The sequence below is a fragment of the Xiphophorus hellerii genome, chromosome 20 (genome assembly GCF_003331165.1).
Source record: "Xiphophorus hellerii strain 12219 chromosome 20, Xiphophorus_hellerii-4.1, whole genome shotgun sequence".
NCBI lineage: Eukaryota > Metazoa > Chordata > Actinopteri > Cyprinodontiformes > Poeciliidae > Xiphophorus > Xiphophorus hellerii.
In genome coordinates, this window is record NC_045691.1 from 34546345 (window position 1) to 34560212 (window position 13868).

General features: G+C 38.9%; 1 protein-coding gene and 1 long non-coding RNA gene across 9 annotated transcripts in view; one reads left to right on the forward strand and one right to left on the reverse strand.

Annotated features, from left to right (window-relative positions):
- Positions 1-13868, forward strand: part of foxp1b (forkhead box P1b) — a 309660-nt gene that overhangs the window by 213247 nt on the left and 82545 nt on the right. Inside the window, exon 1 of one of the 8 annotated variants that reach the window (XM_032548979.1) lies at positions 11555-11806. The exons of the other annotated variants lie outside the window; for them this stretch is intronic. The gene's annotated coding sequence lies outside the window, so the exon portion shown is untranslated. Of the gene's footprint in view, positions 1-11554; positions 11807-13868 lie in introns of those variants that run through there. 8 annotated transcript variants of the gene reach the window in all.
- Positions 499-8699, reverse strand: LOC116710138 (uncharacterized). The gene is made up of 3 exons (XR_004337045.1): positions 8474-8699; positions 563-567; positions 499-511 (listed from the first exon to the last, which is right to left on the reverse strand). It is a non-coding gene; the product is annotated as an uncharacterized LOC116710138 (long non-coding RNA).

The window sequence follows — 13868 nt, forward strand, 5'->3', positions numbered from 1 at the left end:
CTTCAAGGGCCCCAAATGACAGCGACAGATGACACAACTCTGGATCAATGTTTTCAGTTCTTTGAGACATGATATTTTAACATACATCGGATTTAGTTCAGATTATTATCATAAACACAACATGAAATGGTTCAGACAGAAGTGGTTGTCATGAAGAGAAAAAGCTGATTCCTGTCTAGCCTAGCTTCTTCACACATATATTCAGTGCTTCAAGTGGAAAAAATAACTGCCAGTACTCTTCTTAAAGCTGCAGTATTTAACTTTTATAAAAATATGTTTTTTTTACAAACTTTCTAAAACTATCACTATGTTGTGATAATATGACACAGATAATCTGTGAAAAAATTTTAACTCCTCCATCTCCTCGCAGTGCTCCCAGCACCAACTACAACAGCCTGTTCACTAGCTTCATTGACAGCGTCAGGACCCTCCTCCTGGCTCTGATTGGTTGGTTTTGACTGGGAGTGGTGCATTTCTGTAGACATACATAAGAGCTTGATCTTTTCACAGACTATCTGACTCATATTAAACTGTAACAATATGGTGATAGTTTGAGTTTGACTGGAGCTTCAATGTCATACAAATATGGGACAAAAACATGGGTAATGTTCTAGAGCAGTAGTTTTATTGTACAGAAATGACAAAGAACAAAAAAATGCATAATAATAAATAATAATCTAATAATAATAATAATCTAATACCTTGTGGAGACCATTTTCCTGGCGTATACTATGTTGTGGGGACATACTGCTCCTTGTGAGGACTGAAGCCTGGTCCCCACAAGGGGAAACACTGTTTTTGGGTCAGGGGTCAGATTTAAGACTAAGGTGTGAATTGAGTTAGGGTTAGGTATGTAATGGGTAGGGTTAGGGTAAAGGGTAAGGTTTAAGGGTAAGGTTTAGGCTATAGAAATGAATGGAAGTCAATAGAAAGTATATATATATATAATATATACAGGGTTGCCCCCAGAAAACTTATTAAGTCCGGTGGTCCCCCGACGCGGTCCACTGGGTTTCTGTTCTGTACTTCTGTTAAATCCAAATTAAATCATCAGTTAGTGAATCTAAAAACATAATGTAATGTTGATCACATTTAGAACCGGGCCATGGCATTAATGAACTAAGAGAATATCAATTCTGTTACATTTGATAGATAAATTAAAAGATTATCAATTGTTTAACATTCAATTTAACAGTTTAAGGAGTTTGTAACTTTACTTTTAACTTTACCTGACTTTAAGTAAACAATGCATTTGATATGCATTGTGTTGCCGCAAAAAATAAAATATAAAATAAAAATAAACCAGCGTGCTGCACTAGTCATGAGGCAAGCGCGAAAGCTCCTCTGCGGGCTGAACCACCGGTCCAAAACGCACCAGCTAACTGGGAAGTCAAGCCTTATAAAAGGCAAACAGAGTCAGCATGTGGAGACGTAAATGCACATGTCGCATATAATACTTTGCTCATAAAGATATATCATTCTCACTGCACACTCAATGCGCACCTCTAAATGTGCACCCGTGGGCTTTGAGCACAGCTCAATCTGAACATTTGCGGTTCACATTGAGCTGCGCGAGAAGAACAAACGCGGTGGATTTATACAGGACTCCTACCTTGATGAATTCTTCAAAGAAACATGTATCCTCATCCTCATGGGGGGTTGATATACATGCCCATATAAGTGAGTCTATATGAGCGATCCGTGCCGAAGTAAACTTCAGAGATAAAGCCACGACAGTGTGCGCAAAGCAGCAAACCCGCAGAGGCGCCAGCGGTCTGATTGGTGCGTGCTCCCTTTTCAATTCAATTATTTAATCAACTATTAAAACCCATCTTTCTTTCAGGGATAATTCTGCCCTGCCAGTAAAATGTTCACCGCACAAGAGAGACTTGCAGTATATATATCCATCCATCCATCCATTTTCTGTACATCCTTGTCCCTAGTGGGGTCGGGAGGGGTCCTGGTACCTATCTCCAGCGAATGTTTTGGGCGAGAGGCAGGGTCACCCTGGACAGGTCGCCAGTCTGTCGCATGCAGTATATATATAGATATAGATATATATATATATATATGCCTGGAAAAATACATAATACCGCCCCTTTTAAGGAAAAGAAAATTCTCAAGGTGTCATGTATTAATCCTGCAGTTCTATACTATTGGTTTTACACAAGCCCCACAAGAACCTGAGCTCTTTGTGATCGTAAAATGTCTTCATGGGAGGCCGTAATGAAATCACATGAATGCGTCTGCATTGCTCTGAGGCGATGCAATTTGTCAGTCCTGGTCTAGCCCAACAGCCAGCTGTCTCTTCTGCCGCTTGTTTTCCTCGTCACGTTGTAAAAATGCATCATTTGAAAGGTACGGATTAAAACCAGGTTTGGGATGAATCCTGTCAGGAAGGAGTCACCTATCCCACGCAGGCAAGCTGAGTCTCGGCAGTAATGCCAGTTGCGTTTGGAGCTTCCTCCCAGCCAAGACGATAACTTTCTAATTGACCAGAGTCACAGCGCTGGGAGCAACTCTGCCATATTCAAGACCCTCTTTTTATTGGAGGTCCGATGTTTCCCTTCAAGCAGCAAAGCCTCTCAAGCCACAACCTCCCCCATCCTCCCCTTACTCCCCACCTCCGTTACTGAATGATCTGCGCTGCAACACACAGGCACACACTTCCCCTTTTAAAATTTTGTTTTATCTCCATGTCATGCTCTGGCATTATATCTTGATGTCAGGCATGTGTTGTTTAGAGTGATTCACACGCCCTTTGCCGAGGGGTGGAAGGATGGATGGGAGCACAGTCAGGCATGGCATTAATAAACACTAACAGCTATGCAAGGTGCAGTCAAGTCAGCATTAGCTCACAAAGCAATTTCTCCTGGGGTGTCACTACACATTTTTGGCAGCTTGGCAACTCTTAAGTCTATTTTCACTTTTGTTCGAAGGAGAGAAAACTGTTAACTTTTGTTTTTTGTTAAACATTTTTTATTTTTTTAGTAAAACTTTAGAGAAAACAAACAATTGGTTTGGCTTTTTTTTTGTTTTATATTGGGATTTCTATAGTAAGGACAAGCTGGCCATCTGTGTGACGGTATAGGAAAGTTCTAAAATATTAAATCGCTTAGATTTACTGTGCTGTTCTTACAAGTAAATTTTTTAATGAGTTGCAAAGGCAAGGACCAGATACTCTTGAGTTTTCTGTATGGTACTGCCCCTCCGTCACCTGCTGCTGCTGACTGCCACTCAGCTGGCTGAAAGAAAGCTAATACATTCTTCTTACAAATTACAAATTTTTCAGTGAAAAGTATGAGGAAAGTCATTGTGTGGAAACTGAACACACAATGTTCAGTGTGTGTTCACTGAATATTGTGAACACACAGTGTGTGTTCACACTGTGCACCATGATTCACTCTTATTTTTAAGTCATGTTTTTCAAAATAGTGTTAGCAAACTACTACCTGGCTAGCAAGCACAACTTAACATTGTTTTTGTTAAGTTGTTAAAATGTATTATTTAATTTGACTTTGAGGTCACAAAAATAACATATAAACTTTCTCTTTACATTACGATTTGGTATATTTTCTCGATAGGTATGGTCTTATTTATAAATGTATCCAAACTTCTGCATTCTTTTGCCTTTTTTGAGGGTCAATGACTTTTGAAAAACTGACTATTTTTCACACACCTCTTGCAGAGTTTTTTTCTTTTCTTTTCTTTTTTCCCAAAGAAAATCCAGCAAATTTTTATGAAAAATATCAGGTGCTTCTGATGTTATTATAAATATTTAATACCGTAAATATAAAATTGTTTTTGGCTAAAACAATTTACTGCAATAAAACAAATCACTATTTCTTTTGGGTGTTTTCAGTTTGTTCAAATAGGCAATGTTAATTGTATACAAAAATAAATAAATATTAAATAACTTCAAGGTTTGTAAATGGAATTATCAGGGGAAAGATATAGGTATTGCAATTTATTGTTTTTCAGTTGCAATACCTATATATTTTTTCCAATCTTGAATAATAATAATTGAATAATTATCAGTCAAAATAATTTTGATCTCCTTAATGACAAAAATAATCTGAATTGTATTTATTTTCATAGTCAGGCACCTTTCATTTCTGTTTGCATTGATGATACAACAATAAAATCATGTTATTTTTTACTCAAAGTTATCATTCTGTGAAAATCAAAAAATAAAATAAAATAAATCCTCAGAAATAAAGGAAGTAATGCTCCGAACGAGAACCCGTCTGTAAATTATTTTTGGAATATTTCTGCTGGGTTCCTCTGGTTATTGTTGGAAATGGGACAAGCTTACAAATACAGTAAAAAAGGTTAGCTAAGCAATTAATCATAGTGGTTAGTTGTGCTGTAGGTTTACAAAACCTCCTTCTTTTAAAAGTGATGACATGAGCCACCCCCAGACAAATATGTTTCTAGATTTCTACTCTAGTCTGGTCAATAGTGAGAGATGTAAGAGCTACTTATTATGCTATTTTTATGTAAGCTTAAATAAAGCTTCAGATTTAAAAAATTAGTTATTTTTATCTCCCCATACACCCTACAATCAGTGTTGTTGCCTTTCTAAAATATTCAGCACAGGGTTTCTTTGTTTTAATTTAGTTTTCGATTTAAATCAGAGGTGAATCAATTGCCGAACAAGACTTGGCAGAAATTCCCCCACCTACCTTAAATCGATGCTTTCTCGAAGCCATGAGTGCTCTTGTTTTGACTAAGTGAAAAACCACAGCAAAGGCAGTGCACGGTGAAACCAAGCTTCGTTATACTCTGGTTGGCATATTACCTCAGGAAATATTTTGCAAATACAGAGTTCACATGTGCTGACTAAACAATGCGTTCCTGAACGCTGAAATTAAAAGTAAATAACCAAACCCATTTAAACAGACCAGGAGGAAGAGAGTGAGTCAGCCATGACTTACTGTAACTCCACTCTGCTTCGGGTGATAACTTTGTTCACAATAAATATGACTTATTCTAGGTATCTGCAGGCGGATTGGCTGACTGCATAGATTTGCTGTCTTGTCATGGCAAATCATAGCATGAACATGAGGTTTTATTTTACTAATGCTTGCTAAACCACCACGCAAACAGATAAAAATCTGCCTTGTTAAATCAATATAAACATTTAATGCAGAAGCAATATTCAATATTATGCAATACCCTTAACCTGAAAAAACATGATACCATTTGTTCGGTTATCATTGAATGGTAAACAAACACACCTTGAAAAGGTTCTTTCTGGCAGTATGGTTTAGGCATGGGCCTCTCATTGTGTGATAACTGAGAGTTAAAAATATCACACTGTCATATCAATATGGGCCTGCAAAACCTTCACTGCAGGCCTAAGCACAATCAAAATCACTAACATATATCAACAACCTAATTTATAATATTTGTTCAGTTAAATGTTATTAAATTACTTCCAATAGTCTATTCTCTTTTTTTATAACATTTCTCTTGCCTCTTCCCATACATTGTGTGAATTATTGATGTTCCGTCCAATCAGATTTCAGTATCTATGTGTTTCCAAGGGAGGTCAAATCTGCCCAGGGTGATCAGAATAGGTACTGCAGGTGTATACTAACTAAACAATATAGCAGAGGAATGGTGCTTTTGACCAATCAGCTTTTAGAGTATGGTGCTCATACTAATATTTGAAAAAAAAAATATATATATATATATACAGTACAGACCAAAAGTTTGGACACAACTGTGTGTCCAAACTTTTGGTCTGTACTGTATGTATATATATATATATATATATATATAATGACAGAGATGGAAAAATTGATTTGATCTCAGGAATATTTAAAAAGTCAATTTCACGACGGACTTTTTCTAAAAGACTGTAAGTCGTAAAGACTGGGGATCTTAGTCATTAGCGATACTACTTACAGATTCTGGAGAGCATTGCAGATTAAATGACTGGGATTATCCAGGAATACAGCATAGATCAGATAGAGAAGGACTTGCTGATGGAATTGAAAGCTGTTTGTCAGTCATTGAAGTTTTCCTGGATAAAGAGAGGAGGATGGACACAGTTAGAATGTTGCCTGGTAATGTAGTGAAGCAGACACTTATTAGGTCTGCTTTAGTAGTCAGCCAGCACCAAATGCCACTAGCTTGCTAGCTGTAATTTTAAAAGAGCATTAACTTAATGAGACTAACTGCTTGTATGGCTGTAGCTTCCACATCATGAATTTTCATGTTTTTTAGAAAAAGAAATATTTCCAAATGGCCAAACTTGACTTTCTTGTAAGTTTTGCAAAACTCTAGTACTCATATTTCATCCAGCTTACTTGCAGTGCACAGTGACAGGTTGGGGAGGCAACTTTATGCTCCATACAGCTTGAGAAAACTCTGGTCACTTTTTCTTATATATCAGTAAACAAACTTTAAATTGTAGAAATAATAATCTGCCTGACCAAAAAAAAAGTCACCACCTGGATTTAGCTAAGCAAGTAGGTTAGGCTCGTGCCTCCTATTGGATAATTACTGTATCAGCGATTATGTTTTAGCTGGAAACAAGTTATTTAACCACAATTGGTGCAATAAGTTCCTTGTCATTTCTTAAACAACCATGTCGAAAGACGTATACTGCGGTCGTGGAAAAAATGTCAGTCTGTTTGCAAATGGTCAAATCATCGGCATGCATCAAGCACAGAAAAACATCTTAGGATACTGCAGAAACTGCTAATTGTTTTAAGAATTGTCCAATACATTATTAAAAACCGGAAGGATGGTGGGGACCCATTGACTTCGAGGAAGAAATGTGGCCAGAAAAAAATCCTGAATGATCGTGATCAGCGATTACTTAAACGCTTGGTGAAATCAAATTGAATAAAGACAACAGTAGAACTCTGGGCTATGTTTAATAGTGAAAGTAAGAGCATATTGTGTGCTCTTACTTTCACTCAAGGGATTAAGACTGAACCAATGTGTAGCCTTAAGAAAACCACAAATCAGTGAGGCTGACCCCCAAAAAAAGGCTTCAATTTACTAGGCAGCACAAAGATTGGACTGTGGAGCAATGGAAGAAGGTCATATAATCTGATGAGTCCAGATCTACCCAGAGTTCCAGGTGATGGGTGCATCAGGGTAAGACGAGAGGCAGGTGAAGTCATTACTCATCCTAATGTCTACTGTACAAGACTGTGGGGGAAAGTCCTATCATCTGAGGTTCCAGCAGCTGGTCAGGTTTAGGTTTAGCAACAGTTTGTGATCAAAGAATCACACATAGATTGGCCACCACCAGTGATGGCATAGTTACTTTGAAAAAGTCATTTTAATCAGATTACTAATTACTCCTTGAAAAGTAATTTAGTTAGATTACTGATTACTTGCTTTGGAAAGTAACTAAGTTAGATTACAAGTTACTTTTTTAGTTACTTTCAGCAGCTGCTTACAACAACCATCTGCCACCTGTAAAAATTACATTGAGCTTTGCCAATACTTACGTAATTGCAAGTTATTTTATAATGGTAACATCAAAAATGTGTCTCCACTTGTAAGATTGAATGAAGGGGAGATTGTTTAATGGTTTCAACAGTCCAAAAAAAAAAAAACTTTAGTAATTTCTGTGTGTTTTTTTGCAGTTCACTATTGTCTAGAAAGCTCTAAATAGGATTTTAGAGCCTCTTCCCCAACCCCTAACCTCCAGGTTCTGTGTTACGGCTCTGCATTTGCTGTCAGAGCCCAGCGCACAGCGATCCTCCTGCAGGTCCACCACTCAAATGGCTGCACAGATGTGTGCCACTTATCTTAATATTAATAGTTATAATGCCATTTATTTGTGCAACTTTACAGACACGTTCATTTGTGGCTGTTTTCACATTTATTGCGCTGTTCATATTATGGTAGTCTCGATGTTTGCAGTTTTCTGGAGTGCAACGCAAATCTCGACGTCATTCACAGTAAATATATTAACTTGACATTAACAAAGACACGGCGGGACGGATCATCCAGGAATAGAAGAACAGCAGAGCCTGACTAAAACTACCTGGATGTCAGACAAATTCTGGGGCTTTTTATGGGTCTCTGCTTATTTCCAAGCCCAAATAAGCAACTTCACGTTCAAAAACAAGCCAAAAAATGCAGGCCATGACTCATTACATTTGCAAGCTACTTTAGAAAAAAACAAGGCCAAAGTCACTTATAATAATTGGACTTGGCGACCGAAACTCAAAATAGTTCCTGCTTTTCCAGCAACAAAATGCGCATCTCTCACCTCCCTCCATTGTTTACATTTCTGTCGCTATGTGCGATCTGCTGCTGACTGTCGCATAGAAACGGTGGTTGCTCCCAAAGACACACAGAGGAAATAATATAAGATTACAAAAGAAAATAGTAACGCACAGTGATTTGGATTAGTAACTTTAATCTGATTACTGGATTTGAAATAGTAACGCGTTCGATTACTCATTACTCACGAAAGTGGTCGGTAACACGACATCACTGGCCACCACAGAGTCCAGACCTTGCCCCAATGAGAATCTTTGGGATGTGCTGCAGAAGGCTTTGCACAGCAGTCAGAATCTACCATCATCAATGGAAGATCTTGGTGAATGGCTGTAAATAAATCTTCTAACATTGCAGAAGCTTATTAAAACAATGCCACAGCGAATGTGTGCTGTAGTCAAGACAAAAGGCAGTCCAACAAAATATTTATTTTTTGGTGCTGACTTTTTTGTTGTCCAGCCAGAGTATAAACATAAATCTTTTAGCTATTTTGTAACTTTTGATGTTTCATGACCAGGTTAACTACTATTAGCAAAACAAGCTAATATTATGTACCATTCTACATAAACCATGAAGGAACATATTGAAGGAATTTCTCTGGAATTTCATTTAAAGTAGGTTTAATCTGTGCAGCCAGTACCAAAGTAGCAAAAATCTTTTTAAATTCTTGGTTTGATATTAAATACCTATGCTAGCTACTAGCCAAAGAAGATAACACTGTATTCCTCAGCACTTTACACGTTTAAGCACTAGCACAGATTTGGAAACTTTCTTTGTAATCTTATTACAAACTTTTTAACTGCAGTTACGTTATGATAAAAACAATGTTCGTTTTGAAATAAAAAAACAGCTGATCTACATTGACTGCCTCATGCCTAATATGGACAAAGCAACCCACTCAAGTGTTGCCTCTGTGCAAGTTGAATTTTGCCTCCTAAATGTTTCCTGAATTATTTGAGTTAAATCTTTTATATTTTAAGCACCTTATAAAAAATAGCAGAACTAGGCAGTATTTTTACCTTGGCAATTTTATGTAGAGCAGGTGTTATTTATGAAGGTCCCACACCTGCCCTGCTTGACTCTCTCTGCTAGTAAACAGTCATTTACTCGAAAAGGCACTTAGAAACAGCTTGTGTTTGTTCTCTCTTGACAATGACCCGGTCACCAGGGCTTTCCTACAAAAGCAGCAGTTACAGTCTCACATTTTTTTCTTTTACACCACTTTCTTTGCTTCCTTTTTCTTTCCTTTTCTTTTTTCTTCCTTTTCTTTCCTTTCCCTAAGCAGCCGTGACACATAAGCTAGCATACCGGTGTGGCTTATTCACCGGCCTGTGTTTGTTTTTTGGGAAAGGTCTTTTGTAACCGGAGCCGAGTCGTTATCTTAGCAGAGTGCGGCCCGGGCCAGACCAGACATTAACTCATACTTTCACTCTAACTCAAGCAGGAAATGGGAGTATTTTATAATGTCATCCACTCTGTCATGAATGCAATCGCTCAGCTCCCTTGTGTAAACTATCACTAGGGACGCTGGTTCAAGCCTCAGGAATATTGATTTTTCACTCCGTGTTAAAAAGAAGAAGAAATCTATACAACGTGTGTATCACATCGTCACATACATGTAATTATTTTACACGGCACAGACACAGAGGAAATGGATTAGAAAGACGGTGTGTGAGAGGAGAAGCTTGAACTGTATGTCTGCTAAATTTATCATGAGGCCTTTGGGAGCATTGAAATGAGAACAGTGGCCTATTACTGCTAAGAAGGTGTTTTATTGAGAATACGCCGACATGCCACCCCAGGGAGGACGCTGGGGGAGAGGAGTATGGCCGCAGCTTAAACCACTTTGTGTGAGTGTGAGTGCGTCAGTTGTCTTTTTTTTTCTTTGCTTGTTATATAGAAAATAAAAGCCCCCGCCCCCTCCATTTAATTATTCCATATGACGACTATTGAAATTGTCACTTTTTGACACTTGAAGGCGTAGTAGTCAATAATTTATATAGGTCAAGCCATCTTTCCCTGAGCTTATTGTAAGTTATTAGCATAGGAGAGTGGTGGCTTCTCAAGCAGACACTTTTGTTTATTTTACCAGCGGTGTTTGCTGACTGGATTGTATCCCAGGAACATTCCTTCATCCTTGGCCAAAAAGAGAAGTTTATGGCTCTCAACGTGAGCCGGGGAGGTGTGAGGGGTTATGTTCCGCTCTGTGTTTGTCACGATTATGAACAACGCAAGGTGTTAATCTTATCTTTACTTCTTTAAGTTCAATTCGCTCAGACTCCGTAACACCTCATTAGAGGATTGTTCCTTTTTTTTTTACTTAAATTTATTAGGATGGGAACAAATGTGACCCTTCGGAGATGCTCAGCGTCATCAAAGGAAATGATGGGGGGAGTAAAGGGAGGGGGTGCTCACTCATGCCTCAAGGTGAGTTCAGCAAGATCCCCAGTAGGTGGCAGGGTCTTGTTTTCTTACCCTAGCTGAGTGCACATGGGGTGTTGGAGAGTGTGATGATATCATGACAGTTAATTGCTCTCATTGGGGGTGGAATTAGATGGATTGCACTGTAGCTGCTCTACCCTTAGCTGTTAATGTAAATGGGTTTAAGCTTTTCTGAAGGCAAACTGCAGGATAAGTTTAAAAAACTGCAAAAATACTAAAGTTTTTTTTTTTTTTTTTTGCTGACTACTCAAAACGTTGCATTTTAAACAAAGTTTTCAGAAGTACATATGCTATGTTTTGTTTGTTAAGATAAATAGTGTATTGTCTCTTGTGAGAATTTTATGAAGTTGCTGTGTGTAGTTGCTGTGTTCAAATGAGTCGTGATTTTGTTGCGGCTGTGTAAACATTACCATTTAAACGAACAATAAAGGCACTGATAGCGGCTGCCGGTTTTTTTCTTTCTACCGCATAGCTGTGTTTACTTATCTACTCTTTAATTAAAGGCCTGTTTTCTTTAAGCCTCCATTGTTTCAGTGGCACGGCCAGAGTCCCAGGAAAAGGGTCAAAGGGTTAACAGCCATCAACTGTGACTCCCCCCCCCCCCCTCCTCCGTCCCCCCCCCCCACACACACCCTTCTCTTCCCTCTCTCTTTCTTTCATTGCTCTCTTTTTTTTAAAGGGGCCCCCTCACAAAGACACAGTTTCACCTGCAATACCCCCCAAACCCCCACCCCCACATGCCTTTTTTTCACCCCGATTTGAATTGATTATGTTTAGAGAGGGCTGCTTGTGATTGGTTGAGAAGGGCGTGGTTGATTGGGTAGTTTTGTATCTTGTCAGCCGGGGAACAACCTCGCGCGTGCAATCTGTCCGTATCCCGAGTAAGGCTGGAGTCTCGGCAGCGCCTCTCCTCAACCTGCCCTGCTCTCCAAGCCCGACTGAGCGCCTCTCTCACTCACTCTCTGTCTCTCTCTCTCACTCGCTCTCTCGCTCGCTCACTGTCTCACTCTCTCTCTTTCGCTCTCCGCTGAGTTCTCCGCTCTGCTTCACTCCGCACCGCGTGGCCCGGCACTCTTGTTTACCCTGCCAGCTAAATGGAGTTTGTCAGGTTTGTCAATATGATTGATTTGTCTGATTTTTGCCAGCTTTCTTGTGTTTAACAAAAAAAAAAGAACTTGACAATTTAATTTGACCGGAGGATGTGAAGGAGGAAGGAGCTTTGTTGTCTGTCCGCTGCTGACATTATGTCATAGTAACTGCTTGTTTCTGTCATGCCATTTCGTAGAAGCAGAGGAGTTATCCCGGGATTTAGTTTGTCACAGAGACCAGTAAGAGAAAGATGATAGCAGATGTGATATCATCGTATTGTGTTGGGCCGGGTTCTACACGGAAACTGAATGTGCATGTGCTGCTTTTTAGAAAATTTCATCCAGATGTTTTTGTTTACTTGTTTGCGCTGCTGTTTTATTGCTTGATGGAAGTGAATGTTTTTATTGAAAGTTAAAAAACATATGCTCTTTATGGAAAAGCTTTATACAAGCTTTTCTATGAACTTCTGGCAGTGTTTGATTAGTTTTATTTACTTTGCTGACAGTCAACCAGTTCTAGGATCTGGTGGTCTGCTGCCTCTTTGAATTACGGAAAGTTCTTAGAAAAACAGGGAATGGGTTGCGATGTGTTTTTTACACGTAACTTTTCATTATTATTATTATTACTATTAATTCTTCACTTCTTGTTGAAGAAAATCCTCAAGGGTAAAACCTTGAAACATGTTTTCCTCTGGGGTTTCTTCAGTGTGCATTTGTGAGGATTGTATACATATATTTTTCTCACTCCCAGCTGCAGTACTGGCTAATTCTCACTCTCTTCAGGGTGCCAGAGTGAATTAAAACAGAGGTTGGAGACAGCTCTATATTTGACACAGTCACCACAAACTATGTTGTCACTCCACATGTCATCCCGCTGTAAAGTTTAGAGTGCATGAAGCTTTTCTTTGAGATTTCTCTCCCTTAAAAAAAAACTTTTTCACTACTTCTCTTCCAAACAAAACTAAGAAAAGTGTTGTTGTTTATTGTCCATTTACATTTAACGTTGTTTCTGCTTTATTTTGTTTTTTATAAAGTTTCAACTCCTTGCATCAGTTAACAAAAAAAAAAAAAAAGATGTGGGATGGAGAACGGAGGAGCTGCAGCATTCTCGCCGTAATGCCGTGTGGCCGGGACTAGCGAAGTTTACTTGGGGGGGGGGCAAGTAAAAAGGGGAATGTTGGACTGCGAGCTGATTGGGTTGACAGTTTGTAATCAAAGTTGATTTATTGTTCATTAGTAGTGCATTAGCCCTTTCAGGCAAGAGAGTTACATGTGTAGTTGCAGCACCTGTCATTTCTAAAACCACCACATAGGGAATCAAATATTAGCTGTGTACCCAAAGAAAGAAAAAGAAGGGGTGGTGGGATGCACCCCCACCCATTTAACTTACTGGGTCTGCTTTGTACTGACCCCCTGTCAGTACAAAGCAGTCCCTTCCAGACAAGGGAATAGTTTGGAAGTGATATAGGGAATCACCAGCTGCCGTCTTCTGTTACTCGCTGGTATTTCCAAGTGAAAACAAACGTGTTTTCACTTGGAAATGGCTTCCCCCACACCTTCCTTTTCTGTTGCGCTTGAAGTATGCACATCTCTCTTTCACAAAAAAGGCCATTAACTTTACACTCGAGCTGACATATGCCTGAAAAGGTCGAGATGCCAAATGACAATAAGATAACACAATGAGGAAATTTGCTTTTATCTCTCATCCAAAGTTATGAGGATGTCAGGTTGTTGACATGTTAGAGAGAAAATTATTCACTTTTACACTTTTTAAGTTGCTGTTTGCATATTTCAATAAAATTTTAATATGAACGGCATAAAGAAACTTGGAAAGAAGCGGAAAAACTTGCGTCTGCTGTCATGGAAACGAGGATTAGCCGGCAGAAAATAGAAACAATCCATACGAGGGATGTATCCGCCTTGTATGAGGCTTTGACTACAGTTCCAGATGAGGAGGATTTTTTTAGGGGCTGCCATCATAATTAAATCTCAACCCACTCAAACAATGCCTCTGAAAGCGTGTGGCACTTTGCGACCATGCCGAGGTGGTGAACTGTGGAATACGGGCACGCAGATTACGGC